Genomic DNA, 19,331 nt, shown 5'->3' with positions numbered 1-19,331 from the left:
TTTGCTGCTTAGCTTCTTTAGAGAGATGAAAAATAGTATATGATTTACATAAAGGAAATAAAAGCATTAAAGGAGCAATAAGTAAAGACTAAATAAAAACTTCTATTTCTCTATTTTTAATTCATTTTACAACAGATTTTCCACCCAAAATAATAATGGCAACAGTGTATTTGGTTTTGTATGAGTATGCATATACATACATATATATGGATGTATGCTTATATATGTAAGAAATGAATAACAGCAATTATATGATGGAGGAGAAAGAAGAATTAGGAATATTTTGTTATTATAAGGTACTCACATTGCCAGGGAAGTGATATAGTGCTATTTGAAATTGGACTTGGATTATTTGTAAATGTATATTGCAAACTCTAGGACAACCACTGCAAAAAGTAAGGAAAAAAAGCATAACTGATATGCTAAGAAAGGAGATAAAATGGAATCAGATGAAATACTTGATGTAAAATGCAAAAGGCAGAAAAAGAGTGAAACATAAAAATAGGAATGAAGAAAGGCAGCGCAAAATACTAATGAACATGGAAGCCATTAATCTAACTATATCAATAATCACTTTGAATGTCAGTGGTCTAAATGTACCAATTAAAATATAGGGATTTTCATAGTAGATCAAAAGCCTATACCTAACTATATGTTATCTATACATATAAAGACGCAGATAGATTTTAAAAAATAAATGGACATAGAAAAACACATCATTTTAATGCTATTCAAAGGAAAGCAGAAGTAGCTATATTAATATCTGACTGAACAGACTTCAATATAAGGTTAGTTATCAGGAGTAAAGAAGGGAATTACATAATGATAAAGGGGCAATTATCCAAGAAGACCTAACAGTGTCTAACAAATATGTGTCTAAACCCACATGTCAACCAGCCAATGTGAGACAACAACTGATAGAACTGCAATGAGAAATAGATACACTATCATAGTTGAACAACTCTGCCCACATATTTTATAACTAGATGAAATGAACCAATTCCCTGAAGACACAGTCTACTCTAAACCACTTTAGAAAAAATAGAGGATCTGAATAAGCCTGTATATATTAAAGAAATTTAATCAATAATTAATAAAACTTCCAGAATAGTAATCACTGAATTAACAGGCTCACTGGTGAATTCTTTCTTTTTTTTTTTTTTAATTCTTTCAAATATTTAAGAAAAAAAAATCCCAATAACCTACAATCTCTTTCAGATAATAGAAATAGAGGTAATATTTCCTGACTCATTTGATAAGGTCAACATCACCCTAATATCAAAATAAAGATGTTATAAGAAAACAAAACAACTTTCTTGTACACAGAGTCGAAAATCCTCATCTAGGGATCCCTGGGTGGCGCAGCGGTTTAGTGCCTGCCTTTGGCCCAGGGCGTGATCCTGGAGACCCTGGATCGAATCCCACGCCAGGCTCCCGGTGCATGGAGCCTGCTTCTCTCTCTGCCTCTCTCTCTCTCTCTCTCTCTCTCACTATCATAAATAAATAAAAATTTAAAAAAAAAAAAGAAAGAAAATCCTCATCTAAATGTTAACAAATCAAAAAAAAATTTAAAAAAAAATGTTAGCAAATCAAATCTAAAAGAGAATTATATACCACATAGTAGGATTTGCCCAGGTATACAATACTGATTCAGCATTTGAAAATCAATTAATGTAATCCACCACATCAACAGGCTTAAAAAAAAACACGTAATCATATTAATAGATGCAAAAAAAAAAAAAGCATTTGACAAGATCAACTTCCATTCCTGCTAAAAATTCCCAGTAAACTAAACTGGAAGGGAACTTAAGGGAACTTTTAATTTCATAGACTATCTACAGAATATCTATAGCAAAATCATACTCAGTGGTTGGAAACTCAAAGCTTTCCTGTTAATATCAGGTACAAGGAAAGGTTTTCCCCTTTCATCACTCCCTTTTCACCATCATAATGCAAATCCTTGCTAATTCAATAAGAGAAGAAAAGGAAATAAATGATATGAGTGAAAAGGAAGACATGAAGTCTGTTTTTTCAGATGATATGATTATCTATGTAGACAATACAAAAGAATCAAGATAAAAATTCCTATAAAAATTAACAATATAGCAAGTTTGAAAGATACAAAGTTAATGTACAACAGTCAATTGATTTCCTAGATACCAACAATAAACAGGTGGAACATGAAATTAAAACCACAATGCTATTTATGTTAGCAACAAAAGCATTAAGTACTGAATTATAAATACAACCACATATCCTGATATCCAGTGAAAATACTCTGGATGATATTATAATGTTGGGTATATATCATTATTGTTTGTCCAAACCCATATAGTAAGGTAAACAATGGATTTTGGATGATTATAGTATTGCAGAATGGGATCTGGTGTGTGATATTGATAATGGAAGAGGATATGCATGTGCAAATATGGGGCATATCTAGGAAATCTCTATACTTTTCTCTTGATTTTATTGTATATCTGAAACTGCTGTAAAAAAATTAGTCATAAAAAGCAAAACAGTCCAGATTTGAGAAAAGAAAGTTAATTGTTAATTTTCAGAATTCTCACTTTCAGCACAAAACGAATGCTGAAAGAATAAATAAAAGCAAAGTTCTTCATATAAAATCCTTTTAGTTTATATATTTTATGTGATGATTATCAAATGAGATATCAGAAAAAATAACGAGAAAATTTAGACAGCACAGATTTCCAAACTCGCAATACCAGTAAAACTTATTACATTCATATGCAATTCATTGGAAAAAAATGTTCAAGGAAGAATAGAAATTTCTTTACTTGATAAAGTTGTATCAGTAAAAGATCAATAATAAATACCATTTTCAGTTGGGATATATCATTCTTATGAAAAACCACAAGTCTAGGAGATTCATACCCTTTTCCTTCCAAGTAGCTTTAGAAGTCAGCTCAGCCGGTCTGATTTAGCTCAACTGAAAAACAGATTAATGCCAGTGTCAGATCCGTGAAGGCATTTCTTTTTTATTGGAGGGAAGAAATTTTATTCAGTGATTACCTCCATCTTTTCTTTTTCTTATAAACAACCAGGTATTTCTTTACTACTATTCCTCTATAAATATGCAGAACATTAAGAGAGCAGAACCTCTCTCTGGGAGCCCTGCTTGGTGAGTCCAATCTAGCTATGTCCATTTCATCACTTGTTGAGATGACTGAGCCATTATTTTGACTCTTTTTTTCTCTTTTCAAATGTAAAGTTTACAGACTTCCCTTCATGTCCTCTTTTTCCTGCATCTTAAACAATTATCATGCACCAAACTAGCTATTAATGTTTGTGCACAAACTGTTGATAGAAACAAATGGAAATTATAATATATTTAATTCTTAAGTTCTTACTTTTTTTCATTTTGACCAACAAAAGGTACTTTATGTGGTTTTTTATGACACATTTATAGAAAATGATGATGTAAGCAACAGAATACAGTTTTATGGAATAAAAATCGTGCGGATAGTAATGCAATTAGTAAAACTGCAACTAGAAAATTTTCATATTTATAAGTTTCAAAATACACTTAACCCATGTGTCAAGTATGAAATTATTTTATAGGAAATTATTTTAGAAACTATAGAGTGTTTAACTGAATAATATTTGGATAGCACTACATTATTGGATATTTCTGATTGTTTTCAAATGCACCTTATTAACAGTAGCTTGAAAATAACCCCTCAAAAAGCCTCATGTGTCATAAATATCAAATTTCCAATGGCTTGCATTATGCAAATTGTGTGTATGTATGGTAGCACACAAAAGTAACCATAAAAAGGAATAAATTAGAGTAATTATTATGCTGTACAATTTATAATTAAATAAACCACAACCTAGAATTGTGATTCAAAGAATACTTGCCATTTTGCTTGAACACTATACCTTGCAGTGAGCCAGTTGTTTATTTCCATGTAAATTGCTTTCCTGAGCTCTAACAGCATATATTGAAAAAGCAAAATAGTAAACAAAAAACTCAATAAGCATAAACTTTTTTAAAAAGTGGAGACTTACATATGTATTTTAAACTCAGAAATATTTTTAGGAAGTTTCAGAGGAAATCCTCTTTTAGTCCAGGTCACATAAAATACTCTATTTATTGCACTTTGAAATATACTATAGTGTAATTATTAAAGGAACTTCATAATAGATATTGAACTGAAGAATATTTGAAATGCTGATTCAACAGTCCTGTAATTTGTGACATTCTATTAACTTTTAATGATTTACATTTAATTAATTCTGAATTAAAAATTTTAAATTAAATTGATTTAATTAATTTTTAAATGATTTAGTCACCTAGAATTAGTCAATAGGCAGCTAGTTCTAAAATACTCATTGATTTACATTTTCATTACGTATAAAATACATTTAAACTGCTTAGTAGTGAAAGTTTACCAACATCATCAAAACGATCTTGCTTAAAATAGCTCCCATTAAAGATGAAACTAGTATAATAAATTTTCATTGTAAATAAATTGCTTTGGGAGAATGAAAGGTTTCAAGAAGCATGTAATAACTGTTGAATATCTCAAAGCTAAAATGTCAAGGAAGTTCATGTTCAAAATTAAAGAACTGTCAGTATAATACATGTTTGAAAATTGCACTACAAAAAACACATTTGATTTTAGATTAGATTTACTGTAAAATTGTCAAGATAGTGCATAGACATCCCATATATCCCACATACAGTTTCCTCTATTTTCAGTATCTTACAGTAAGGTAGTATATTTGGCACAATTAAGTAACAAATACCGATGTGCTGTTTTTAAGCAAGGTTCATATTTTATTCAGATTCCTTTTGTTCTGACCATCTAAAATACCATATTGCATTTTATAGTCCTATCTTCTGGTACTTCTCTTGGCTTTGACAATTTGTTAGAATTTCCTTGTTTTTGATGACCATGGTAGATTTAAGGAACACTGGTATTTTGAATTAATTTGGATTTATCTGAAATTTTCCTTCTCATTAGACTAGTTACATGTTTGTGGGAGGAAGAACACAGATAAAGTGGCATTGTATCACATCCTATTAATGGCACATGATATAAACATTACCTTTCACAGTTGATGTTAACCTCGATTACTTGGCTGAAATAGTGTTTCTTGAATGCAAAGTTACTTTCCTTTCCCCACCCCCCATATGTGTATATGCATATATACACACAGGGATCTGAATCTATAAATCCATATGTATATCTGTCTATCTGAAAAGAAGTCACTATGTGAAGTCCACACTTAAGGGGTTGGAGTTGTGTTTCTCATCCTTGGGGAAAAAGTATCAACATAAATCACTTGGAGTTATTTTTCAGAAGAGATTTATCTCTTCTATCTATATTTATTCATTCATTTATTTATATAACTATGAGCTTATGGTATTCATTTCATACTTTGAGTTATAATTTAATATCAGTTTATTTATTTTATATATTTTCAGCTTTGGTCATTGGGAGTTCCTTCAGTTAGCTCCTCTGTCCCTTTAACATACCTCAATTTGTGTGTGTATATGAGTGTGTTAGCATTTTTTTAATTTGTAGATGTTCCAGCTTCATCTTGTACAAGTCCTGTCCAATCCTAGAATAAGATATTTATTCAAGGAACTTTTCTTTCTTTTAATTGAGAATAATATTAGAAACCAAAATTCAGCACCTGGTGTGATCATTGCCATTGAGGTGTATTTGTTTAGATTTTCTCAGCTCTGTGTGTGTGTATATATTAACCAGCATATATACATGCATCTATACATATTTCTATCTGTAACCATCTGAGTTTATAATAAAGTAAACAAGAGTTTGTGCTTGTATGTCCAGGTGTAATCCGTTATCACTTGGATCATTTTAGCTACCTAACCTTGCTTATCTGTAGACACTTCCATCAGTGAGGAACCTGAGTCCTGTTAACACGGTTAATTCATTTAACATTTCCAGTATATATGTGTAGCAGTATCAGAATTGTTAACATGTAACTCCACAGGAAATAACTGTAAATGAAATACAATACTTAGGTATAGAGTTTTTTGTTAGTTTTTTTTTTTTAATTTTATCTGTTTATTCATTAGAGACACACAGAGAGAGGCAGAAACACAGGCAGGGGGAGAAGCAGGGTCCCCAAGGGGAGCCCGATGTGGGACTCCAACCCAGGACTCTGGGATCACTCCTTGAGCCAAAGGCAGAGGCTCAACCACTGAGCCACCCAGGAATCCTGGTTTGGTTTGGTTTTACCTTTAGTTTTAATCCATTTATTTCCAGACTTACTTATGTAGCAACTTATGTTCCATTCCTTTAAGTAAGGTTGTTTCATACATTTCTAATAGTTTCTTTTAATATATTTTATATTTCTGCTAGGGATCACATGACCTCCTATTTTTTATATACTAAAGGTCACTCTTTGCTCAGTAAATTCTATGGATTTTGGCCCATACATAGTGCCATATATCCATCATTATAGTATCATTGTAATGGTTTCATAGCCTTAAAATATTCCCTGTGCTTCACTTACTCGAAACTTTCTTCCCCAACCCACATACCTCTGACAAGCACTGATCTTTGTAATGTCTCTATAGTTTGGCCTTTTCCAAAATGTTGTATAAGTCAAATTGTGTGGTACATAGCCTTTTCAGACTGGTTTCTGTTACTTGGAGATATGCATTCAAGTTTCCTCCATATCTCTTTGTGACTTTATAGCTCTTTTTTTTTTTTTATCACTGAATAATATTCCATTGTATGATGTACGGTGGCTCATTTATCCAGTTCTCTATTGAGGAACATCTTGTTGCTTTCAATTTTTGGCCATTATGTATAAATAAAATATCTATAAATATTCACATGCAGGATTTTATGTGGACATAAGTTTTATGTGGAGATAAGTTTCAAATTATTTGGTAAATAATTAAGAGCACTGTTGCTGAATCGCACAGCGAGATTACATTTAGTTTTGTTAGGAAATGTCAAATTGTCTTCCAGAGATGTTTTATCATTTTACAATCCCACCAGCAGAGAATTAATTGCTTCACTGTACAGCCAGCAATTGGTCTTGACTTTTTTTGGATCTTTATATCTCTATATCTATCTATCTATCTATCTATCTATCTATCTATCTATCTATCATCTATCTATCTATCTATCTATCTATCTATCTATCATCTATCTATCATCTATGTAGTAGTATATTACTGTTTTAATTTGCAATTCCCTAACATCAAATTGTTTCTTTTCTTTTCATATGATTATTATCGTCCACATAACTACTTTGGTAAGGTACTTGTTCAGATCATTTTGCCATTTTTTAATTGGTTAGGATATTTCAGTTTTATTTTTTTATTTTTTCAATTTTTTTGAACTTTTATTTTATTTTTTTTATTTTAATAAATTAATTTTTTATTGGTGTTCAATTTACCAACATACAGAATAACACCCAGTGCTCATCCCGTCAAGTGTCCCCCTCAGTGCCCGGCACCCACTCACCCCCACCCCCCGCCCTCCTCCCCTTCCACCACCCCTAGTTCCTTTCCAGAGTTAGGAGTCTTTATGTTCTGTCTCCCTTTCTGATATTTCCCACACATTTCTTCTCCCTTCCCTTATATTCCCTATCACTATTATTTATATTCCCCAAATGAATGAGAACATACACTGTTTGTCCATCTCCGATTGACTTACTTCACTCAGCATAATACCCTCCAGTTCCATCCATGTCGAAGCAAATGGTGGGTATTTGTCGTTTCTAATGGCTGATTAATAATATTCCATTGTATACATAAACCACATCTTCTTTATCCATTCATCTTTCGATGGACACCGAGGCTCCTTCCACAGTTTGGCTATTGTGGACATTGCTGCTATAAACATCGGGGTGCAGGTGTCCTGGTGTTTCATTGCATCTGTATCTTTGGGGTAAATCCCCAACAGTGCAATTGCTGGGTCGTAGGGCAGGTCTATTTTTAACTCTTTGAGGAACCTCCACCCAGTTTTCCAGAGTGGCTGCACCAGTTCACATTCCCACCAACAGTGTAAGAGGGTTCCCTTTTCTCCGCATCCTCTCCAACATTTGTGGTTTCCTGCCTTCTTAATTTTCCCCATTCTCACTGGTGTAAGGTGGTATCTCATTGTGGTTTTGATTTGTATTTCCCTGATGGCCAGTGATGCAGAGCATTTTCTCATGGGCGTGTTGGCCATGTCTATGTCTTCCTCTGTGAGATTTCTCTTCATGTCTTTTGCCCATTTCATGATTGGATTGTTTGTTTCTTTGCTGTTGAGTTTAAGAAGTTCTTTATAGATCTTGGAAACTAGCCCTTTATCTGATATGTCATTTGCAAATATCTTCTCCCATTCTGTAGGTTGTCTTTTAGTTTTGTTGACTGTATCCTTTGCTGTGCAAAAGCTTCTTATCTTGATGAAGTCCCAATAGTTCATTTTTGCTTTTGTTTCATTTGCCTTTGTGGATGTATCTTGCAAGAAATTACTGTGGCCGAGTTCAAAAAGGGTGTTGCCTGTGTTCTCCTCTAGGATTTTGATGGACTCTTGTCTCACATTTAGATCTTTCATCCATTTTGAGTTTATCTTTGTGTATGGTAAAAGAGAGTGGTCTAGTTTCATTCTTCTGCACGTGGCTGTCCAATTTTCCCAGCACCATTTATTGAAGAGACTGTCTTTCTTCCAAGGGATAGTCTTTCCTCCTTTATCGAATACTAGTTGACCATAAAGTTCAGGGTCCACTTCTGGGTTCTCTATTCTGTTCCATTGATCTATGTGTCTGTTTTTGTGCCAGTACCACACTGTCTTGATGACCACAGCTTTGTAGTACAACCTGAAATCTGGCATTGTGATGCCCCCAGATATGGTTTTCTTTTTTAAAATTCCCCTGGCTATTCGGGGTCTTTTCTGATTCCACACAAATCTTAAAATAATTTGTTCTAACTCTCTGAAGAAAGTCCATGGGATTTTGATAGGAATTGCATTAAACGTGTAAATTGTTCTGGGTAACATTGACATTTTCACAATATTAATTCTGCGAATCCATGAGCATGGAATATTTTTCCATCTCTTTCTGTCTTCCTCAATTTCTTTCAGAAGTGTCTATAGTTTTTAGGGTATAGATCCTTTACCTCTTTCGTTAGGTTTATTCCTAGGTATCTTATGCTTTTGGGTGCAATTGGGTGCAATAATGGGATTGACTCCTTAATTTCTCTTTCTTCAGTCTCATTGTTAGTGTATAGAAATGCCACTGATTTCTGGACATTGATTTTTGTATCCTGCCATGCTACCAAATTGCTATATGAGTTCTAGCAATCTTGGGGTGGAGACTTTTGGGTTTTCTATGTAGAGTATCATGTCATCAGTGAAGAGGGAGAGTTTGACTTCTTCTTTGCCAATTTGAATGCCTTTAATGTCTTTTTGTTGTCTGATTGCTGAGGCTCGGACTTCCAGTACTATGTACTATGTTGAATAGCAGTGGTGCGAGTGGACATTCCTGTCTTGTTCCTGATCTTAGGGGAAAGGCTCCCAGTGCTTCCCCATTGAGAATGATATTTGCTGTGGGCTTTTTGTAGATGGCTTTTAAGATGTTGAGGAATGTTCCCTCTATCCCTACACTCTGAAGGGTTTTGATCAGGAATGGATGCTGTATTTTGTCAAATGCTTTCTCTGCATCTAATGAGAGGATCATATGGTTCTTGGTTTTTCTCTTGCTGATATGATGAATCACATTGATTGTTTTAAAAGTGTTGAACCAACCTTGCGTCCTGGTGATAAATCCTACTTGGTCATGGTGAATAATTTTCTTAATGTACTCTTGGATCCTATTGGCTAGTATCTTGTTGAGAATTTTTGCATCCAGGTTCATCAGGGATATTGGTCTATAATTTTCCTTTTTGGTGGGGTCTTTGTCTGGTTTTGGAATTAAGGTGATGCTGGCCTCATAGAACGAATTTGGAAGTACTCCATCTCTTTCTATCTTTCCAAACAGCTTTAGTAGAATAGGTATGGTTTCTTCTTTAAACATTTGATAGAATTCCCCTGGGAAGCCTTCTGGCCCTGGACTCTTGTGTCTTGGGAGGTTTTTGATGACTGCTTCAATTTCCTCCCTGGTTATTGGCCTGTTCAGGTTTTCTATTTCTTCCTGTTCCAGTTTTAGTAGTTTGTGGTTTTCCAGGAATGTGTCCATTTCTTCTAGATTGCCTAATTTATTGGCGTAGAGCTGTTCATAATATGTTTTTAAAATCGTCTGTATTTCCTTGGTGTTGGTAGTGATCTCTCCTTTCTCATTCATGATTTTATTAATTTGAGTCTTCTCTCTCTTCTTTTTAATAAGGTTGGCTAATGGTTTATCTATCTTATTAATTCTTTCAAAGAACCAACTCCTGGTTCTGTTGATCTGTTCCACAGTTCTTCTGGTCTCAATTTCATTGAGTTCTGCTCGAATTTTAATTAACTCTCTTCTTCTGCTGGGCGTAGGGTCCATCTGCTGTTTTTTCTCTAGCTCCTTTATGTATAAGGTTAGCTTTTGTATTTGAGTTCTTTCCAGTTTTTGAATGGATGCTTGTATTGCGATGTATTTCCCCCTTAGGACTGCTTTTGCTGCATCCCAAAGATTTTGAATGGTTGTATCTTCATTCTCATTAATTTCCATGAATCTTTTTAATTATTCCTTAATTTCCTGGTTGACTCTTCCATCTTTTAGCAGGATGGTCCTTAACCTCCACGTGTTTGAGGTCCTTCCAAACTTCTTGTTGTGATTTAGTTCTAATTTAAGGCATTATGGTCTGAGAATATGCAGGGGATGATCCCAATCTTTTGGTATCAGTTCAGACCCGATTTGTGACCCAGTTTGTGGTCTATTCTGGAGAAAGTTCCATGTGCACCTGAGAAGAATGTGGATTCAGTTGAGTTTGGATGTAAAGTTCTGTAGATATCTGTGAAATCCATCTGGTCCAGTGTATCATTTAAAGCTCTTGTTTCTTTGGAGATGTTGTGTTTGGAAGACCTATCGAGGGTAAAAAGAGCTAGATTGAAGTCACCAAGTATAAGTGTATTATTATCTAAGTATTTCTTCACTTTGGTTATTAATTGGTTTAAATATTTGGCAGCTCCCACATTCGGGGCATATATATCGAGGATTGTTAAGTCCTCTTGTTGGATAGATCCTTTAAGTATGAGACAGTGTCCCTCTTCATCTCTCACTACAGTCTTCAGGGTAAATTTTAGTTCATCTGATATAAGGATGGCTACCCCTTCAGTTTTAATAGTTATTTGTATATTTTGTAAACAAGACATATAGGAGATATATATTTTACAAACATTTTCTTCTAATCTGTGGTTTGTGTTTTCATTTTATTAATAGGCTCTCTTATACAGCAGAAGTTTTTAATTTTATTAAAGTCCAATTATCACTTTTGATATGCACTGTGTTTTCTTGTGTTGTGTATAAAAACTCATCAATATCAATTTTCATATATTTATCTCCAGAAATTTTGTTTTGTATCCTATGTTCTTGCTATATTCATTTGCTTCCCAGGAATTTTTTATTTGAATCTTGGAACTTTCCTACATAGATGATAGTGTCATCCATGGATAAAGACAGTTATATTTCTTTCTTTGCACTCATTTTCTTTTCTTATCGTGTTTCATCACACTATTTAAGAATTCCGGTACAATATTGAATAGATATAGTGTAAGAGAACTTCCTTACTTTTTCCAATATTAGATGGAAAGTGTCCATGCTCACCATTAAGTATAAAGTTAGCTCTAGGTTTTTTGTTTGTGTGTTTGTTTTGTAGATGTTCTTCATCAAGTGGAGAAAGTTCCTCTTTATTTGTAAACTGCAGAAACTTTTTATCATGAATGGGTGTTGTATTTTGCCAAATACTTTTGTTTCATTTAATATCATACTGTGATTTTCTTCTTTATCTTTTCTGTGGAAGAATACATTGTTAGATTCTTATGTTTTGAAACATTTTTACATAACTAGAGTGAATCCCATGTATTCATGGTGTATAATTATTTTTTAATTATTGTGTTCAGCTTACTAATATTTTGTTGAAGATTTTTATATTGATTTTCATGAGGAATATTGGTCTTTGGCTTTCCTTTCTTATAATACCTTTATCTTTTTTATGTATTTCATGTCATTTGTGTAATACTGGACTCATAAAATGTGTTGGGAAGTTTTGTGGTACTTTCCACATTCATAGTAATTTCCACCTAATAATGGACAAGAGAATGGCATGTTGTACTTGAAGAAGATATAGAGAACTCCTTGCATCATTTCCTAAAACCAGGAATGAACACATATTGAAGTGCTTTATTACATGGTTCAGATAAGTATTCCAAAGCATTACTGAATCAGAGGAACGCAATTGTAATAATATCTAGCTTATTTGTTCTTTGTCACATATAGTGTTGAATGAATCCTGTGACTTGCTTCTCCAATTCTACCTCCCCATAATTCTCCTCCAATCACAATTAGATAGTTATAATAGAATTCTTTTGACTTTTTAAAAGAAACTAACTACCTGTTATTATGCAGTTTTATCTGTAGCAAACTTTAGTTAGTACTTATTATGTGCTGGTTGGTAAATCTGTCCCCATTTTGTTGACACAATCTGTCTCTGCAGTGACAAAGATGTCTGTGTGTGCTTTGTTCCTCCTTGTGTCTGATCGTTCTGCCATCTCAGATTTAAGTCAGATGGAGGATTTTATTTATTCAAATGTCTCTGTCTCTGACTGGGGAGGAGTGTCCAGCAGCTGAAGCAATGCTCTCCGCACCAGAGGAAGGTAACCATCATTTCTTGTAGAGCAGCATGAAAGGAAAACAAATTTCATCATCTTGAGTTTGGACTTCTTTTGTTGTGTTGCTGAAGATATCACAGTGTATCTTGGTTGTGGGGTATATACTCTTACTGTTAATCTGACTTTGATGCTATTATGTAAGAAATATAACCATGGCCATATTTTACTAAAAGTATATTCACCACATATCCAGAATTGCTTTCTTTCTACTGGGCAACTTCACTAGCATAGAAGGAGCCAGTGTGTAGGAAATCATTCCCACATAGTTGCAGAATGATTTATGAATCCAAATTCATTTGCAACAGATATGTTCTTTTTTTTTTTTTTTTTTGTAACAGATATGTTCTTTGCCAATATTTTACATCATGCCTAATGGGGAAAGCAAACATGTGCTGCTTATTCAGTGTATATTAGCCAGCATGCATCATGAATTGGAGCCAGACTGCCTTTTTAAATCCCTCTGCCCCTTAACTGATCCAAATTTTGGACAAGCTCTTTAACTTCTCTTTTGTTCAGTGTCCTCATTTATACAATGGGGATATTAATAATTTTATTTCCTGAGTTAACTGTTAGTATTAAAATAATATATACGCATATAAATTACTTAATACCTATACATGCATATGTATATATATAAATATATTTGTGTCAATATACATATGCATATATAATGTTCTGTTATGTGTGTATATGTTTGTGTGTGTGTATATATATATATATATATGTGAATGTGTATTTATGCCCATTAAGTCCTTGTTTGTAATGCCTTGCAAGTAATAAATACTAAATCTTACCATAAACAAAAACTACAAAATAACAGGTAAATTTTTTAAAAGGTCAAAAAATTACTTTAACTGTTTAACTATATTCTAAATACAATATGTAATTACCCTCTCCATGAAAGGCCCATAGATAGTAATACACCTACCATAAATAAAGGCATGCAGGATGTTACTTTACAAAAGGTGCTAACCAAAATTTTAAAGTAACATTCTAAACACAGAACCCAGGAGAGGAAGTAAGAAAAGAAAGTGAAATGTGTGTTAAATCAGATATGGCAAATTTAGAATATCCTTTTCTCAAATCATTTCTTAGTGATTACCAAACTGTATCCTCCATCAAAGTCATCTGGAAAACTTGTTGATAAATAAATTGAAGGATCCAGCCCACCAGACACTGATTTAGTAGGTGTGGCCTGGAGCCTGATAATTCGCATTTCTGTTTCATCTTTGGTCCTAATGCTGGTCCTGACCAGTGAACATAATAGGAGAATCATGGCTCCAGCCATAACTAAAAATGCAGACTGGTAGGATGCACCAGTATGGGGAATATAATAAAGAACGAATGGAAGAACCACACTGATTCAAATATGTTTTAAATATCCACAGACTTTTGGGCTCCTATATTTTACCAGTGAACTCATCTCAATTCTGATGATTATTTCTATTCTCAGGTCTCACAAGAGATATAACTGATTTCACGAGTAGAATTCTAGTCATCTCTAACAATGATATGAAATTTTGTGACATTTTCTTATTCAAATTGGATGGAAACTCTGTTCTTACTACTCTAAAGATTGGTTAACATCCATATTCATTTACATTTAAGCAACTTAGAACTTGTCCTACCAAGAGATCTGAAATCTTAAATTTTATTGCCTGGCCATTAGATTCATTGATATATACAGAGTCAAAAATAAACTCCTGTTTATTGCCAATTACTATTTGACAAGGATGTCAACACAAGTCAGTGGGAAAATAGTGTTTTTAACAAATGTTTCTGGGATAAGTGGAAATCTACTTTAAACAAAAGAATGAATTTGTGACCCTACTATACACCATATGCAAAAATTAAAAAAAATAACTTATGAAGCTAAAATGGAAATTAAAATACTATAAACGGGTTAGATGAGAATAGAGGAAAATATTTTCCTGATCTTGAATTAGGCAATAATTCCTTAAATATGACCAAACAACGAAACAAATGAACAAAACTAAGTTTTGTACAATAATACGTTCAAGAAAGTGAAATGCTAACCCAATGAATGGAAAAAAATATTTGCAAATTATATAATGTTAAGGGATTTGCATCAAGAATATATAAAACTCAATATTCAAAAGACAAACTAAGTTTTTAAAAATCAGGCAAAGGATCTGAGGAGCTGTTTCTCCAAAAAGATACAAAATTGGCTGAAATTAGATGTACAGCATCATTAGTCATTAAGGAAATACAAACCGGAACTCTCATTCAAATGCTGCTCAGCACCCACTAGGATGGCTGTAATCAAAAACACAGTAACAATTGTTTTGAGGAGGTTGAGACATTAGAATCCACATATACTCCTTGTAGGAAATATAAAATGATAACAGTAATTCTGGAAATAAGAATGGCAAAATTCTTAAACACAGAGGTTCTGTAAGACACAGGAGTTCTCTTCCTTCTTATATAATCTAGGAAAATTAAAAATGTGCCCACATAAAGTCTATAGCAGCATTATTTGTAAGAGCCCCAAAATAGAAACAACTCACATTTCCAGCAACTGATGAATGGAAAAGTAAGATGTTGTACATCATTCAATGCGATATTATTTAGGAATTATAAAAAATAGAGATACACAGAAATATAGATGAACCTTGAAAGTACTAACTCAAATGGAAGAAGCAATAAAAAAGAACACATTTCTGTCATTCCATTGATAGGAAATGTGTAGAATGGGCAATTATGGGAAAGTATATAAGATATGCAGGACTGAGTAGGAGGTTGGAAGGAATCATGGAGTGATTGCTAATACATAACATAATATTCAAAATTAGATTGAAGTAATAGTTTCACAGATCTGTAACTACACTAAACATCAGCGAGTTGTATATTTTAAGTGGTTTATATGATATGTGAATTATATTTCAGTCTATTTTAAAACATTAGAACAATAAATCCCAAAATAAGAAATAGGGGTGTGCCTGGGTGGCTCAGTTAAGTGTCTGACTCTTGGGCAGCCCGGGTGGCTCAGCGGTTTAGCACTGACTGCGGCCCAGGGCCTGATCCTGGAGACCCGATATCCAGTCCCACGTCGGGCTCCCTGCATGGAGCCTGCTTCTCCCTCTGCCTGTGTCTCTGCCTCTCTCTCTCTCTCTTCTCTGTGTTTCTCATGAATCGATAAATAAAATCTTAAAAAAAAAAAAAGTGATTCTTGAGTTTGGCTCAGGTAATGATCTCAGGGTTGTGAGATCAAACCCCATGTCAGACTCTGCTGGGTGTGGAGCCTTCTTAAGATTTTCTCTCTCCTTCTCCCTCTTCCTCCCAATAAATAAATAAATAAATAAACAAACAAATAAATAAATAAATAAACTTTAAAATAAAATAATTAGAAAGGAAAAATAATTTTATTTGTTTGCTCATCACATTATTGTTGATGCAGAAAATATATTTTCATGGACTGGAAGTATTTACCTTGGAAAGAATTAAAATTTCTCCAAACTAATTGATAGATTCTATGTGTTATTAATAATCCAGAGTGCATTTCTGTTGAAATTGTATGTTGATTCAAAAAGTTACATCGAAATACATACAAATTAACCAAGAATATTCAAAGCAATTTGGAAGAAAAAGAACAAAACCATGTAACTCTTGTTTTGTTTTAAAGACTTTATTTTTAAAAGCAGTTTTATGTTTACAACAAAATTGAGAAGAAGATATGGAGATTTTTCATACATCTACATAGCATCCCCCAGTATGAACAATGGTCACCCAAATAGGGTATTTTTACCAAGCATGAAATTACATGGACATATCTTATCACCACATATCTAATCACCACAAACCCATAGATTACATTCAGTTCACTCATGATGTTGTACATTCCATGGGTTTGGACAAAAGTATAATGACATGTATCCATCATTATGAGATCATATAGAGTATTTTCACTGTCGTAAGCATCCTCTGTGCTCCTGCCTATTCACCTCCCCCCACCCCCTTCCCTGCTCCCCCCCACACCCCTGGCAACCATTGATCTTTTCATTATCTTCATAGTTTTGCCTTTCCAAGAATGTCCTGTAAGGTTGACACTTGAATAACACAGGTTTAAACTCATGGGTGCACTTATATGTGGATTTTTTTTCCAATAAATATATTGGAAATATGTTTTGCAGATTTGAGAAAGATCAAAAATTTGTGTTTAAGCATGCATTATCTTATTTAATGTAGCAACCAAAGTTTATTTTGTAGTGTACAAGTCTAAACTTATGGTTCTGTGAGTACTTTCAACAGATCCTCTTTTTCTAAATACAAAATTCTTTTGACACTATTTAGAGATCTAATTGAACATTGTTTTGTGCTGGTCTTAGCCTATCAGTAGTAATGCTGTGGACTAGAAATGCCTGGGCACACTCACATGAGCCCCAGTGAGCTACTCTCAGGCATTTCCCCTTTTAAATCAGTGTTAAAACTAAACCCACCTTTGTGGTTCCTTTTATGATTAGAAGATGTCCATCAGCCAGAACCATTAGGAAATTTTGAAGAAAAAAATAGTGTTTATTACTTACAAGCCCTGGAGAGTAAGTAAAAAGCATACCAGGAGACACACATGTGAGGCCACAGGTAGAAAGAGATTGGGGGGTGGGGGGCGGAGAAAGAGGGAGAGAGAGAGATCACATATACAGACAGGCCTGGGTTTCTGCTTTTACTGGGGTCAAAGGTAGGGGCCTAGGGTTTCACAGGCTCATCTTTGGTGAATTTAAAACATAAGAGCAGGAATTTGAAACACGGAAAGAGGAAAATCCAGTAGACCAAATGGTCAGTTATAGAAATCAACCAAGATCTCTAAAGCAAAGGAGCCCCGGGTGGGGGGTGGGGTGAGAGGGTGTGGGGTGGAGAAAGTGGCTTGAATCTTTATCTAGTAGTGTGGTTGACAAAATGTTTATTTTAGATAGCCTTTGGTGAAATGGAGGACTCTTTGAAATGGAAGAGTCTTTGAAGCCTATGTTTCTACTATCAAAGCTTAAACCAGGCACTTGCATTACAAAAAGAAAAGCCAACTGTCAGAGCTTACACTACAGACATAAAATCTCTTTTTCCCCACGGATGTAATTGTTATAAACTTACACATGAAAGAAATTTCTTTTTAAGTATAGTCAGCTATGGTTTATTTTCTTTGTCTTTGTGTAGGTCTTTTCCTAGAGGGCACCTCATTTTATTGGTAAGTATCTGGATATGCTTTGAAGGCAAGCATTTCTAAAGGCCTTATTTGGAAAATTGAAACTTTGCTAAGGACAAAATTTTCATGAAAGGATAGATTTTTCTCTAGAAATAATGTAGTATATTTCACATCGTAAGAGGTCCTTTTTCTGAGTATCTGTCTTTTTTCCATTAAGATCATGAACTATTTTAGAAAGTAATTCACAAATTTTGGTTACCGTTCAAAATATCTTGACTTTTACTTTTCCTCCTTGCTTTTGTGTTTGTTTTGCTTTGTTTTGGTTAAGAAGGGAGCAAAAGAAGTATTAGATCCACTGGCTTTAAACAAAATTGTTGAAAGAATTACCAGATTGTTTTTTCCCTAGCTTTTGTTTTGTTTTGTTTTTTTGTTTTTTTTGTTTTTTGTTTTTTTGTTCCTTGGATCTCAAACACCCTTACCTTAGATGCATTGAGAGCACTCATAACCAGTATATGAGTCTTGGCTAAAAAACCTATTCCAAGGGCTGTTTTCAAGCACATATTCTTATTAGTTGGTTTCTCTTGAAGCTCCCATTATTTTAAAATAACTCAGAGGAAAAATATCAGCTTTATCCAATGCTTTCAAAACATATGTCCTCACATAAACATGCATATCAGTGTTTAAAGTAGCTTTATTTATAATTACACCAAACTGGAAAAATAACAAAATGCTCATTGGTAGAAGAATGGATAAACTGCACATCTGTAGAATAGGATTATTCTTCAATAAAAGAAAATAAACCATGAAGTTGCAAAAATACATAGGTAAAACAAATACATATAGCTAAGTGAAAGAAGTAAGTCTGAGTTATACTTATTGTATAATTCCAATTATATGGTGTTTTGCAAAAGACAGAAGAAGAGATATAGAAAAATTAGAGTTTGACAGAGACTCAGGGGGGGAGGGGAGAAATTTAAATAAATGAAGCACAGGAACAGTTTAGTGTGGGGATACTATTCTCATGATACTGCATTTGACACAAAGCATTTGTTGAAGCCCACAGAACTTTACTCAATGAATAGTGACTTTTAATGTATAAAAACTCACTTAGGAAGTCAAGGGATCTCAGGATGGAATGCAGAATGTGAAGAAAGAATTTAACTGTATTACAAATGTACATACAGAACAGCCTCAGCAAGAGGATGAGAGAAAGAATTGCTGATTTAATTAACTTTGGAAATTAGTGAAGTATATAAGTTAGTAAAAGAAACTATACAGAAGCACTGTATTCTAGTGGATAAAATTATTTTCCATGAGAGTACTACTGGCTATCAATTATGGTAACAGCCTGTATAAAATTGAATTTAAAAATTAAG

The sequence above is a fragment of the Vulpes lagopus genome, chromosome 11 (genome assembly GCF_018345385.1).
Source record: "Vulpes lagopus strain Blue_001 chromosome 11, ASM1834538v1, whole genome shotgun sequence".
Taxonomy (NCBI): Eukaryota; Metazoa; Chordata; class Mammalia; order Carnivora; family Canidae; genus Vulpes; species Vulpes lagopus.
The sequence above is the reverse complement of the archived record's forward strand: the minus strand, read 5'-3'. Positions refer to the sequence as shown.